Below are 15,840 nucleotides of genomic sequence, written 5' to 3' on the forward strand. Positions count from 1 at the left end.
AACAGGAAGCATAAAACATGACTTGCAAATATCTTCAGAAATTATTCTGTATTGTGTATTTTCCAATACCCACAATTAAATTCAGGATCAATTAAACATTAAAAATCATTTTATTCTTGTACTTAAATTTTAATTCTTTGGTTTCGAAATCAATGTGGATATTCAAATGTGATATAGAATAAATGGAGAAGTCCTATATAAATAGGTACTTCTTTTTAATAATTTAACAGATCACAGTTTGCACTAGATGAAAAAATAGTTTTTTCAGGCTGGTCAGGATGGCATGCACTTGTAATCTCACGACCTAGGAAGCTGAGGTAAGAGGATAGCAAGTTCTAGCCAGCCTCAGCTACATACAGAGACCCTGTGTCAAAAGTTTTAGAAAAGGAAAGGAGGCTTGGGGATATAGTTCAGTAGTAGAACTCCCCTGTGGTTATTCCCCAGTACAGTAACACTACCACCACTACAACAAAGTTCTATCCATAATGTATCACTCAATAAAATTACATCACAGAAATTGAACAGTTGAATATTTAATAAAAGTTTAGTAGATTTATAAGCCTTTAAGGGTAGCACCATACAAAGTCATCAAATGGAAACAACCTGTGTTACTTGGCTTTCCATTATTATAACAAAATACCTGAGATAATAAATTCATAAGAAAGGAAAAGTCCATTTTGGATCATTGTTTCAGAGTTTTCAGACACAGTCACTTGACTCAGTGGATTATGGGCTGTAGTGAAACATTATTTCATGATGGGCAGTGTGTAGTGGAGTAAAGCTCCTCCCTTCAAGGCATCTGGGAAGGAAAAAGAGAGAAAGAAGAAAAGTCCAGGGTCCTAATATTCCCCAATGGAATGGCCCTGATGACTTAACTTTCTCCATCTAGACCCGACAGGTGGTCTGCTTCCCAAGAGCACTAAGGAGTAGGGATGGAGCTTTCAACACAGGGGTCTTTTGGAGGACACTTACCCAAACCATAGCACAAACCAATATCCATGTACATCCAAATAAATAAGTAAATTGTGATATTTCACATTATGAAACAAATTATCTATAAAGAAGCATGAATTACAATTCTCTGAAAAACATACACAAGTTTAGAAATATAATATTCAGTGGAAACATGCCAGACACTTATTGCATGTTTTCTTATATGATTCGAAAAAAGGTGCAACTAATGATGGTTTTAGAAGGTGGGTGTTCACCTTCAAGGAATAATGCAGTAACTTAACAGGTAAATGAGAGCACTTCTGGGATGTTAGCATTTTTTCTTTTCCCTTGATCTTAGTACTGTTCCTTTTGGGAATATTTGTGTGACAGTGTACATAGGATTTGTATATTTTTCTGATTTTTACCATACATTTATTTGATTTATAAAATAAATAAGAAAACATTTCCAAAGAGCAGAAAAAATCTTGCAGTAATTAAATGGACAAAACATTAATTCATAGTTAGCAAAAGTTTAAAAATTAGGGAATACTCAATGATGTGCTCAGATGCAAAAAGTTCCAGAGGAAAAAAGAAAGAGAACAAAGCATTGGGCTCTTAGAGAACCACTGAAAATAAGGACTGATTATATTTTAAATGTTAATTTTAATGTTTCCTCTCAAAAATGGGTAGAAGTCTCCTAACCTTGAGAATCTTGAGAAGGGAAGGATCATGTATGTCCCCTATAGACTAAATTTGATGGATGTCATTGCAAGGATTAAAGAATATTGGGATGGGTATTGGCTCAAGCAGTAGCGCGCTCACCTGCCATGTGTGCAGCCTGGGTTCGATCTTCAGCACCACATACAAACAAAGATGTTGTGTCCGCGTATAACTAATATATATATATATATATATATATATATATATATATATATATATATATATATATATATATATATGGCTGGGAATAGATTTCACCTCTGCTTATGCTCATGGGGAAGTTCCAGTTAAGTAGGCTGAAACCCACTGTCTCTGCAGAACCCACTGTGGAGGAGGTAAGTGGCTTTTCCTTAGTATTTGCCTGGAAGAGATTGGGAAAGGGTGAAAAAGGATTCTGTTCTGCAAGATCTCTTTACTGCCATCCACTTGTTGAGAGAGCAGACCTGTCTCACAAAAAAATTTTTTTTTTTTTTGTACTAGGGATTGAACTCAAGGGCACTCAATCACTGAGCTACATCTCCAGCTCCATTTTGTATTTTATTAAGAGACAGGGTCTTACTGACTTGCTTAGTACCTTGCTGTTGCTGAGGCTGGCTTTGAATTCACTATCCTCCTGTCTCATCCTCCTGAGCTGCTGGGATGACAGACGTGTGCCACTGCGCCAGGCTCAGAAATTTTTAAAGTATGTGCCCATTGAAATTTCTGGGTATATATTGTCCTTGTATCCAGGCTTGGATATATAGAAGGGGGAACAGACAGAACTTAACACTGGGTAGCTACTGAAGTCCTTAATCTCTGGGAAATCATCTTTTTTTCCTCCATCTTTCAACATCATCTGATAGTTGCTTTGATCAGTTTCTAGTTGTAAATAATAGGAATAACAATTCAGCTATCAAGGAGGTGGAATCGTCAATGAATGAGAGAACTGAATCAAGTTGGTTGATCTCTATAGTAAGAATGGATAATGGGTGATATGTGGACATAATGTAACATTCAACACTGGGTTGAGTCTTTCATGAAGGACAATGGGCTAATTATATGAAGTTAGCAATAAAAAAGAAGGACTGTCAAACACCACTCATGAGACAGAAAATGGCCACAATTGGAAAAAAAAATACTACAAGGAGAGCATTATTTTCATAAGGAAGATAAATGTTTCCTATAATAAAAAGTTGAAGGACAGGTTCCTAGAAGATTGCTGATGTTAAAGAGTATTTGGTTGATAGTTGCCCATGATTTCAAAAGGCATAAGATATAGGGCTTCAGAAGCAGAGGAGGCGTAGAAATTTGGCCAAGTTAGAGCAAATAGGTGAAGGACAGGTTCCCAGAAGACATAGATATTATAGAATATTTGGTTGATAATTGACTATGGATTTCAAAGGGATAAGAGATAGGGTTTCAGAAGCTGGGAAAAGGTGGACTGTTGACTCAGAACAAAAAGGTAAAGGGTATGTTTCAAAAGCAAACAGAGATTTCAGAGTATTTGATTGATAATTAACAGGGATTTCAAAGGGCACAAAAGTTAGGTCTTTAGGAGACAGGGACGGGTAGAATATGCACTCAGAAAAGGTAATTTTCAAAGCTCAGTAGAGCAAAAAAGGAGTGAAGACTTCTGAGAATCTAGTTATCTCCAAGTAACCAACAGGTAAGGGATCAAATGTGAAGTAGTGGAGAGTGGAGCTGCTGAGAGAACTGAGTGAGGAAGGGACTGTGGGAATCTTTCTTGGATCCTATAGCATCCTGGGTTCCCACTGGGGTCCTACCCATTAATGCATATTTGCCTGAAAAAAAAAAACATGGTTATTCTGAGTATAGAGAAATAACAACATCTTATATCGATTTTTCTGGTCCTAACTTGAGAGAGACCTGCTGGTGAATGGTCTCAATTAAAATGTGCATCTTTTAAGTTTTTACATGTAAGAATGGAAGCAAAGAACTAAGCATTTTTCTGAAGAAGCTAGAAAATGGGAAAAGACGATGATGTTGACAAAGATAAGAACTAAAAGTAATATTTTGAAAATGGTCTAACAATTGGAAAGACAATAAATACAAGTGTTCCACATTCTTCTGTTTTTTTTTTTTTTTTTTCTGAAAATGTGAAGAACAAAACCTGGTAAGCTCATTAAAATGAAAAAAAACACAAACAGGAAATAGTATGCTATATGACCACAGATACAGAGATGATTAAATGAGACTACCTTTTGCAATACCTGTTTACTGAGCTATAATATACTGATGACATGAACCTTTTTTTCTGAGCAAATATGAATGGCCAAAATGGAAGTAAGGATAGAAAAATAGCAGGACGTGATTAAAAGGCATGGAAAATATTGAAAATATTTTATCAAAAATATTATTTTCCTTAGATTTCTGTAGCTTAGTACCACAAAACGAGTGGCTTAAAACAGTAGAAATTGGGCTGGGATACAGCTCAGTGGCAAAGCACTTGCCTCATATTCTCAAAACCCTGGGTTTGATCCCCAGTTCCATAAAAGACAAGGAAAAAAACAGTGACAATTTATCCTTTATACATTTAGAGGCTACAAGTAGAAATTCAGGCGTAGACATGTGGGGCCATGTTCTCTCTGCTGCTTCTAGGGGAGAATTCTTCTGTGGTTTGGATATGGATTTTTTTCCTCAAAAGTTCATATGCTGACATCTTGATCCTCAGTATGATGGTATTAGGCTTAGTCCCATTTTGTTTAAGAGATAGAGCCTAGTAGAAGGTGTGTTAGTCAGTTTTCTATTGCTATGACAACATACCCAAGAAAAACAATTTGAAAGGTGGAAAGTTTGTTTTGGCTCACAATTTCAGAGGATTTAATCCATGTTGCTTTGGGTCTGTGACACAACAATGCATCATGGTAGGAATGCATGTTAGAGGAGGCCTGTTAACATCATGGTGACAAAGAAACAGAGAGAGAGAGAGAGAGAGAGAGAGAGAGAGAGAGAGAGAGAGAGAGAGAGAGAGCAGGGGTGGGGGGAGGGGCCAGGGTCTCAATAACTCCTTCAAGTGCATGCCCCAAATCATGTTTTTTCCATTAGGCCTCATCTTCGGAAGATTCACCCCCTCCCAATAGCACCACAGTCTGGAGACCAAGTGTTGAATACATGAACCTCCCAGTGGTCATTCAAGATCCAAACTACAAAGTCATGGGAGTCCACCATTCATGAATGGATTGATGCTGCCTCAGGAGGGATGGTTGTCATAAAGTGAGGCCAGTCCTTGCCTTGGCCCTTTCTATACACACCTAGGTCCATTTCTCCACTATGTTATGACTCCGCCATAGTCCCCTCACCATGATGTTGATGACATGATGCTTGCACCATACATTTACTGTAATTGTGGAGGAAACCAAGTATGAGATATTGCTTTCAAAGATACTTTAGTAAAGTTCTTTTAAAAAAGTTTCAAATTACTCACATATTCAAAAAGAAATCATAATTTCTTTTCATATGTAGTAGTGAATACATGTCAATAAACTACATGTCAAACTTGCAGCTGCAGCTAATGCTGAACTTAGATATTTATAGCTTTAAAAAATGTTCATTTAAAAAAAGTAAAAAGTCTTATAGTAAATGAGTTAAACATCTAATTTTTTAAAAATTAGAGGAATAACAGAATAAAACGAGAGAAATTAGATGAAATAATAAAGAGCAACAATTGATAACATAGATAACAGATATTTAAAATAATCAGAAGTCCCGTTTCTGAAAGGTTGAAATAAATTCCTAAAAATATATTTGACAAAACTGAACAATAAAAAGGTTAAAAGACCCAAGTACATAATACTATGAATAAAAAGGAAATTTCAACTACAGATATAGTAGAAAATAGAACAAAAGATGTTATTGAAAACTTATTTTTAATATGTTTTAAATTTAGTTAAAATTGTTAAATTACTAGGAAAGATTATATTACAAAAGTGATTCAAGAAAAAGTAGGAAAAAAGAAAAAAGAATGCCAACACTCTTCAAGTTATTCCTTAAAATATAAAAAAAATAAAATTTATTCTATGTAGCTAGTATCATTCTAATACCAGAACCAGGTAAGGACATACCAAAGAAAGAAAACTCATAGACCAAAATCACTGATTAAATTATATTTAAAAATCTGCAATAAAATATTAGCAAATCATATTCAACAATATATTGAGAAGATTAGATATCTTCACCAAGTTGATTTCAACCCAAGGTTACAAGGATGGTTTAACATTTGCAATTCAATTAAATGTAATTCACTTCATAAATAGGATTAAGGATATAAATCACAAATCATCTCCATAGATGTAGACAAATCTTCAACAATGTTCAACTCTCTTTCATGATAAAAACACTAAAGGAATGAGGGGTAGGAGGAACTTACCATAACATCCTATAGACTATATATGACAAACCCAAAGCCTTATAGTGAATGGGGAAAAGCCAAAAACATTTTCTTTAAAATCCAATATAAGTTAAGGATATCCACTCCTACCACTCCTATTCTATATAGAATTAGAAATTCTAGCCAGAACAATATGGCAAGAGAGGGAAATACAATGGATAACAGGAAAGGCAAAATTTAAATTTCCACTGTTTATCAGAATGTGGAAGATGGCGGCGAATGGAGTGCATCACCCCCGTGTACCGCGTCACTGCGCTGGTGAATGACGAGTTAGAACGGCCAAAAGCTATCTTGTTAGGAATTTCCAGCAAAATTGGGGTGCACCAAAACCTAGAGGAAGGATTTCCATCGCCCAAGGATCAGTTACTGGGGCTCAACCATGAGTGAACTGTCCGCCCAGAGATTCAAGCTGTTTATTCAGTGGCCCGCCCCGCTGCTAGAGACTGTGGCGTGCTGGGAAATGGCGTCCCTAGAAATGGCAAGCTAGCAATGCAGAGAAATGGTGCTGCAGATTCTGTGGGCTCCTGCCAGTTGTGCCCTCACTGTGCTCCGGGCTGAGTTCTGGGTTTGAGATGGGGGAAGGAAGCGGTTCAGTTCTATCCTCCACACTGGGCAGCCCACCTAGGAAGCCAGCGGCCACCATCTTGGAGAGCTGACGTCACCATCGCCAGTTTTCGACAGATTGCAGCTCATTTAGCGATAGAACAGGTCTGTGTCATTTAGACCATCTCCCATACAGTGGGGAAATCACATAAAATCTCTCCCCGGCTTTCTGGGGGTGTGATTAACAGAGTGAACGTGAATAGACCTGTGGGGAAAGGTAAAGGCACCTGACCTCCAACTCCCGCCCCCAACAGCGGCGAAAACAAAACCTGTAGCGCCAGGTCTTGGAGGAGGGGCTAGTGGAGGGAATCAAAACAATAAGGTGCCAGTTCCCAAAATCTGCGCTCCATGTCCAGGAAACTGCAGGCACAGAGTGTAGTTTGAACTGCTGAGAGGTATCACACCGGGAAAGGCCTGGCTGACAGGAGAAGTCAGGAGACTAGAAACCAGTAATAAACCTAAGCTAACAGGATTTGAGAGACACCAGGGGGGGGAGGAGGTTGTGGCCTCACATGGATTGTTTCCTACAGCCAGAGGGCAAAATCTTGGCCCAGAAGACACAGCACCACCTACTGGAAGCGAAGAAAATAGAAGTCTAACAGTGTCCCATTTTTCTTTCTTTTTTTTTTAAATTTTTTAAAAATTTTTTAATTTTAATTTTTTTTCTTTTCTATAATTATATTATTATTTTTTAAATGTAATTTGTATTTTACTGCATTTTATTATTATTTTTTATTATCATTTCTTTTTCTTTTCTATTCTTTTCTCTTTCTTTCCTCTCTACCTCTCTCTTTCTTGGATTGCTTCCTTACCTTTTCCCCATCTTTCCTCTTAAGCATGACCACCCAGATTACGTACAACTTACTAAATGCAAATAGATGAATACTACAAATCGGTCCATAGTCCGCCTAAGCCCTTAACTACTCCCAAGTACTCCTGTCTTTTCTCTTGTTAATATCCGCCTGCATTTGAGCAACACCCCAAAGAAGCTAACATATACTAACCTCCATACCATCAAATCGCCCGACCTCAACATAAAATCCTAAGTTCAAACCTCAATTCTATACATGCCATCAAATTCTGTAGGCCTTTAATGAAACTAATGAATTTACCTTAAATCACAATTAAATCCAACATTTCTAAACATTGTCTCCCAACACAAAGGAGAGATATTGGAACTATAAAAACCAAAACAAATTTAAAGAAGAAAACAGAAACAGAGTAGTCAAACAGAGTTGGAAAGTAACGTGAGCACCATGAAAAAACAAGGGAAAAAAGGATTACAAACAATGCAGGACAACTTAAATTCACAGGAGAACCTAGAGGCATCAGAAAAATGGACAGAGAAAGAACTCAAGGCATACCTAACTCAGATGGAACGGAATCTTAGAGAAGACATTAGACAGCAAGTCCAAACAATGAAAGTATACTTTGGAAATGAATTAAATAGGCAAATTCAAATGGCAAAAAACGAGCTCTACCAGGAGATAGAGATTTAAAAAAAAATCAAACAGTAATCCTAGAAATGCAGAAAACCATAAACCAAATTAAAAACTCAAATGAGAATATTACAAATAGACTAGATCAAATAGAAGTCAGAACATCAGATAATGAAGACAAAGTTTATCAACTTGAAAAGAATATAGTCAACACAGAAAGGATGCTAAGAAATCACCAGCAATCTATCCAAGAGATATGGGATGTCATAAAAAAACCAAACTTGAGAGTCATCGGGATAGAAGAAGGTATAGAGGTTCAAACCAAAGGAATGAACAATCTACTGAATGAAATAATCCTAGAAAACTTCCCAGATATGAAAGATGGATTGGATTGCCAAATCCTGGAAGCCTACAGGACCCCAAACATACAAAACCGTAATAGACCAACTCCAAGACACATAATTATGAAGATATCCAACAGACAGAACAAGGAGAGAATGTTAAAAGCTACGAGAGAAAGAAGGCAAATTACATTCAGGGGTAAACTAATTAGGTTAATGGCTGATTTTTCATCACAGACATTGAAAGCAAGAAGATCCTGGAACAATGTATTTCAAATGCTGAAAAATAATGGATTCCAACCAAGAATACTGTATCCAGCAAAATTAAGCTTCAGATTTGACAATGAAATTAAAATATTTCATGATAAACAAAAGTTAAAAGAATTCGCAGCCAGAAAACCAGCACTGCAAGGCATTTTGAGCAAAACACTACAAGAAGAGGAATTGAAAAACAGCACCCAAAACTAACAGTGGGAGGTAACTCAGTAAAGGGAAGAAAAAAAAATAACCAAAAAGGAAAAACGAGCCATATTAAAATAAATAAATACATAAGCATGACTGGAAGTACAAACAATATATCAATAGTAACCTTAAACCTTAATGGCTTAAATTCACCAATCAAGAGACAAAGGCTAGTAACCTGGATTAAAAAAACAAATCCAACAATATGCTGCCTTCAGGAGACTCATATGATAGGAAAAGACATACACAGGTTGAAAGTGAAAAATTGGGAAAAATCAAACCACTCGCATGGTCCTTGGAAGCAAGCAGGAATGGCCATACTCATATTGAATAAAATCAACTTCAAACCCAAGTTAATCAAAAGGGATAAAGAAGGACACTATATACTGTTAAAAGGAACCATCCACCAACAAGACATAACAATTATCAATATGTATGCACCAAACAATGGTGCTGCAACGTTCATAAAACAAACTCTCCTCAAGTTCAAGAGCAAAATAGACCACAACACAATAATTATGGGTGACTTCAACACACCGCTCTCTCCATTGGACAGATCCATCAGACAAAAGCTGAATAAAGAAACTATAGAACTCAATAACACAATCAATAACCTAGACTTAACCGACATATATAGAATATATCAACCATCATCAAGTGGATACACGTTCTTCTCAGCAGCACATGGATCCTTCTCAAAGATAGACCATATATTATGCCATAGGGCAACTCTTAGTAAATATAAAGGTGTGGAGATAATACCATGCATCTTATCTGATCATAGTGGAATGAAACTGGAAATCAATGATAAAAGAAGGAAGGAAAAATCCTGCATCACCTGGAAAATGAACAATATGTTACTAAATGATCAATGGGTTACAGAAGACATAAAGGAGGAAATCAAAAAATTCTTAGAGATAAATGAAAATACAGACACAACATATCGGAATCTATGGGACACAATGAAAGCAGTTTTAAGAGTTTAAGAGGGAAATTCATTGCCTGGGGTTCATTCCTCAATAAAAGAAAAAACCAACAAATAAATGAATTCACACTTCATCTTGAAACCCTAGAAAAGGAAGGAAGAGCAAAACAACAGCAAATGTAGTAGAAGGCAAGAAATAATTAAAATCATAGTGGAAATCAACGAAATTGAACAAACAAACAAAAACCATTAAAAAAATTGATAAATTAAAAAAATTGTTGGTTCTTCGAAAAAATAAATAAGATCGACAGACCCTTAGCCATGCTAATGAAGAGAAGAAGAGAGAGAACTCAAATTACTAACATACGGGATGAAAAACGCAATATCACAACAGACACTACAGAAATACAGAAGATAATTAGAAATTATTTTGAAACCCTATATTACAATAAAATAGAAGATAGTGAAGATATCGATAAATTTCTTAAGTCATATGATTTGCCCAGATTGAGTCAGGAAGATACATACAATTTAAACAGACCAATAACAAAGGAGGAAATAGAAGAAGCCATCAAAAGACTACCAACCAAGAAAAGCCCTGGACTGGATGGATATACAGCAGAGTTTTACAAAACCTTAAAAGAAGAATTAATACCAATACATTTCAAGTTATTTCAAGAAATAGAAAAAGAAGGAGATCTTCCAAATTCATTCTATGAGGCCAAGATCACCCTAATCCCGAAACCAGAAAAAGACACTTCAAAGAAAGAAAACTACAGACCAATATCTCTAATGAACTTAGATGCAAAAATCCTCAATAAAATCCTGGCGAATCGAAAACAAAAGCATATCAAAAAAATTGTGCACCATGATCAAGTAGGATTCATCCCTGGGATGCAAGGCTGGTTCAATATACGGAAATCAATAAATGTTATTCACCACATCAATAGACTTAAAGATAAGAACCACATGATCATCTCGATAGATGCAGAAAAAGCATTCGACAAAGTACAACATCCCTTTATGTTCAAAACACTAGAAAAACTAGGAATAATAGGAACTTACCTCAACATCGTAAAAGCTATATATGCTAAACCTCAGGCTAGCATCATTCTGAATGGAGAAAAACTGAAGGCATTCCCTCTAAAATCTGGAACAAGACAGGGATGTCCTCTCTCACCACTTCTATTCAATTTAGTTCTTGAAATACTAGCCAGAGCAATTAGACAGAAGAAAGAAATTAAAGGCATAAAAATAGGAAAAAAAGAATTTAAATTATCACTATTTGCGGCTGATATGATACTATATCTGACAGACCCAAAAGGGTCTACAAAGAAACTACTAGAGTTAATAAATGAATTCAGCAAAGTGGCAGGATATAAAATCAACACACATAAATCAAAGGCATTCCTGTATACCAGTGACAAATCTTCTGAAATGGAAATGAGGATAACCACCCCATTCACAATATCCTCAAAAAAAATAAAATACTTGGGAATCAACCTAACAAAAGAGGTGAAAGATCTTTACAATGAAAACTACAGAACCCTAAAGAGAGAAATAGAAGAAGACCTTAGAAGATGGAAAAATATACCCTGTTCATGGATAGGAAGAACTAACTTCATCAAAATGGCGATATTACCAAAAGTTCTCTATAGGTTTAATGCAAGGCCAATCAAAATCTCAAGGGCGTTTCTTGTAGAAATAGATAAAGCAATTATGAAATTCATATGGAAAAATAAAAGACCCAGAATAGCAAAAGCAATTCTAAGCAGGAAGTGTGAGTCAGGCGGTATAGCGATACCAGATTTTGAACTATACTACAGAGCAATAGTAACAAAAACAGCATGGTACTGGTACCAAAACAGGCAGGTGGACCAATGGTACAGAATAGAGGACACAGAGACCAATCCACAAAATTACAACTATCTTATATTTGATAAAGGTGCACGCAATGGTGGCAGGATAGCATCTTCAACAAATGGTGCTGGGAAAACTGGAAATCCATATGCAACAAAATGAAACTGAATCCCTTTCTCTCGCCATGCACAAAAGTTAACTCAAAATGGATTAAGGAGCTTGATATCAAAACAGAGACTCTGCATCTGATTGAAGAAAATGTTGGCTCCGATCTACATATTGTGGGCTCAGGCTCCAAATTCCTTAATAGGACACCCAGAGCACAAGAGTTAATAACAAGAATCAACAAATGGGACTTACTCAAACTAAAAAGTTTTTTTCTCAGCAAGAGAAACAATAAGAGAGGAAAATAGGGAGCCTACATCCTGGGAACAAATTTTTACTCCTCACACTTCAGATAGAGCCCTAATATCCAGAGTATACAAAGAACTCAAAAAATTAAACAATAAGAAAACAAATAACCCCATCAACCAATGGGCCAAGGACCTGAACACACACTTCTCAGAGGAGGACATACAATCAATCAACAAGTACATGAAAAAATGCTCACCATCTCTAGCAGTCAGAGAAATGCAAATCAAAACCACCCTAAGATACCATCTCACTCCAGTAAGATTGGCAGCCATTATCAAGTCGAACAACAAGTGCTGGCGAGGATGTGGGGAAAAGGGTACACTTGTACATTGCTGGTGGGACTGCAAATTAGTGCCACCAATTGGAAAGCAGTATGGAGATTCCTTGGAAAGCTGGGAATGGAACCACCATTTGACCCAACTATTCCCCTTCTTGGACTATTCCCTAAAGACCTTAAAAGAGCATACTATAGAGATACTGCTACATCGATGTTCATAGCAGCACAATTCACAATAGCTAGACTGTGGAACCAACCTAGATGCCCTTCAATAGATGAATGGATAAAAAAAAATGTGGCATTTATACACAATGGAATATAACTCTGCACTAAAAATGACAAAATCATGGAATTTGCAGTGAAATGGATGGCATTAGAGCAGATTATGCTAAGTGAAGCTAGCCAATCCCTAAAAAACAAATGACAAATGTCTTCTTTGATATAAGGAGAACAACAAAGAACAGAGCAGGGAGGAAGAGCATGAGAAGAAGATTACCATTAAACAGGGACGAGAGGTGGGAGGGAAAGGGAGAGAGAAGGGAAACTGCATGGAAATGGAAGGAGACCCTCATTGTTATACAAAATTACATATAAGAGGAAGTGAGGGGAAAGAGAAAAAAAACAAGGGGGAGAAATGAATTACAGTAGAGGGGGTAGAAAGAGAAGATGGGAGGGGAGGGGAGGGGAGGGGGGATAGTAGAGGAAAGGATAGGCAGCAGAATACAACAGACATTAGTATGGCAGTATGTAAAAAAAGTGGATGTGTAACCGATGTGATTCTGCAATCTGTATATGGGGTAAAATTGGGAGTTCATAACCCACTTCAATCTAATGTATGAAATATGATATGTCAAGAACTATGTAATGTTTTGAACAACTAATATTAAAAATTAAAAAAAAGAAAAAACACTACAGAAGATACTGGAAGGTGGAAGGAACTTTCATGGGCAGAATTATTGTTAATATTGCCATATTACCAAAAACAATGTACAGATTCAATGAAATTCCCATCAAAATACCAAGGACGTTCTTCACAGAATTGCAAAAATATTCCTAAATTTATTTTGAGAAATAAATGATCCCGAATGGCCCAAGCAGTTATAATTCAAAAAGCAGTGCTGGAAGTATCACAACACCTAATTTCAAATTACAATATAAAGCTCTAGTAACAAAAAAACACATAATACTGGCATAAAAACAGACATATAGACCAATCGTACAGATAGATGACACAGTGACAAACCCACACATTTACAGTCTTTTGATCCTTGACAAAACATACATTGAAGGCACCAAAAACATACATTGGAGAAAAGATAGCCCCTTCAACAAATGGTACTGGGAAAACTGAAATCCATATGTGACAAAATGAAATTAAACCCCTATCTTTCACCATGCAACTCAACTCAAAGTAGATCAAGGACCTAGGAATTAAACCAAAGACCCTGCATCTAATAAAAAGAAAAAGTAGGTACAAACCTCCATCATATTAGATTAGGCTCCTATTTCCTTAATAAGACTCCTATAGTGCAAGAATTAAAATAAAAAATTAATATGTGGGATGTATTTAAACTACAAAACTTCTTCTCGGCAAAGGAAACAATCAGTGAGGTGAATAGAGAGCCTACAGCTGGGGAGCAAATTTTTACAACTTGCACATCAGATAGAGGTATCTCTAGGGTATATAAAGAACTCAAAAAGCTAAACACCAAAAAAAAAAAACAAAAAAACAAATAACCCAATCAATAAATGGGACAAGGAACTGCTCTCAGAAGAGGATATACAATCAATCAATAAATATATGGAAAAATATGTTCAACATCTCTAGCAATTAGAGAAATGCAAATCAAAACTACTCTAAGATTTCATCTCACTCTAATCAGAATGGCAGCTATTAAGAATAGAAACAACAATAAGTGTTGGTGAGGATGTGGGGGAAAAGGCACACTCATACATTGCTGGTGTGACTGCAAAATGGTGCAGACAATACAAAAAGCAGTATGGAGATTCCTTGGAAAACTTGGAAGGGAACCACATTTGACCCAGCTATCCTACTCCTCAGTCTATACCCAGACGACTTAAAAACATCATTCTACAGTGACACAGCCACATCAATGTTTATTGCAATACAATTCACAATAGCTAAACTGTGGAACCAACCAAGATGCCCCTCAGTAGATCAATGGACAAAGAAAATGTAATACCTATACACAATGGAATATTACTCAGCAATAAAAGAGAATAAAATCATGGCATTTGCAGGTAAATGGATGTAGTTGGAAAATGTAACGCTAGGTAAAGTTAGCCAATCCCCAAAAAACAAATGCTGAACGTTTTCTCTGATTTTAAGGAGGCTGACTCATAGTGGGGTTGGAAAGGGGAGCAAGGAAGAATTAAACAAATTCTAGATAGGGCAAAGGGATTGGAGGGAAAGGGAGAAGGCATGGGGATAAAAAAGGCGGTGGAATGAGATGGACATCATTACCCAAAGTACATGATTAAAGACATGAATGGTGTGAATATACTTTGTATACAACCAGAGATATAAAACATTGTGCTCTATATGTGTAATATGAACTGTAATGCATTCTGCTGTCATAGATAACAAATTAGAATAAAAAATATATTGAATAAAAGATACCCTTTTAAACAAATGGTACTGAGAAAACTGGTCATTCATATGTAGAAGAATAGGACTAGATCCTCATCTCCCACCCTGCACACAAGTGAACCCAAAATGGAATAAAGACCTAAGAATTGACCAGGAAGTATGCAACTCATAGAAGAAAACATAGGTTCACCATTCCAACATATAGATTCAGGCAACAATTTCTTAAATAGAACTCCTAAAGCTCAAGAAATAATATCAAGGGGCTGGCTTTGTGGCCCAGTGGTAGAATGCTTGCCTAGCACACGTGAGGCACTGGGTTCAAACCTCAGCACCACATAAAAATGAAATAAAGATATTATGTACACCTACAACTAAAAAAATAAATATCAAAAAGAAATAATACCAAGAATTAATAAATGGGATGGCATCGAATAAAAAGCTTCTGCATGGCCACAGAAGCAATCACAAATGTGACGATAGAATGTACATAATGGGAGAACATCTTTGCTAGCTACTCTTCTGACAGAGGATTAATATCCAGAATATATAAAGAACTCAAAAATCTGAACACAACCACCCACTGAAAACCAAATAACCCAATTAATAAATGGGCAAAAATGAACGAAACAGACATTTCTCAAAAGAAAGAAATAGTTCAAATGACCAACAAATACATGAAAAAATGTTAACATTTTTAGCAATCCGGGGAACTGCAAATCAAAGGCAGACAGAGCTCTCATCTCTGGTTAGAATGGCAGCCAGAAAGAATACAAGCAATAATAAATGCTTGTGAGAACGTATCGGAAAAGGAACATTTTTACATTGTTGGTTGTATAGTAAATTAGTATGATCACTATGGAAATTGGTA

Source organism: Marmota flaviventris, chromosome 6 (genome assembly GCF_047511675.1).
Source record: "Marmota flaviventris isolate mMarFla1 chromosome 6, mMarFla1.hap1, whole genome shotgun sequence".
In the NCBI taxonomy this organism is placed as follows: domain Eukaryota; kingdom Metazoa; phylum Chordata; class Mammalia; order Rodentia; family Sciuridae; genus Marmota; species Marmota flaviventris.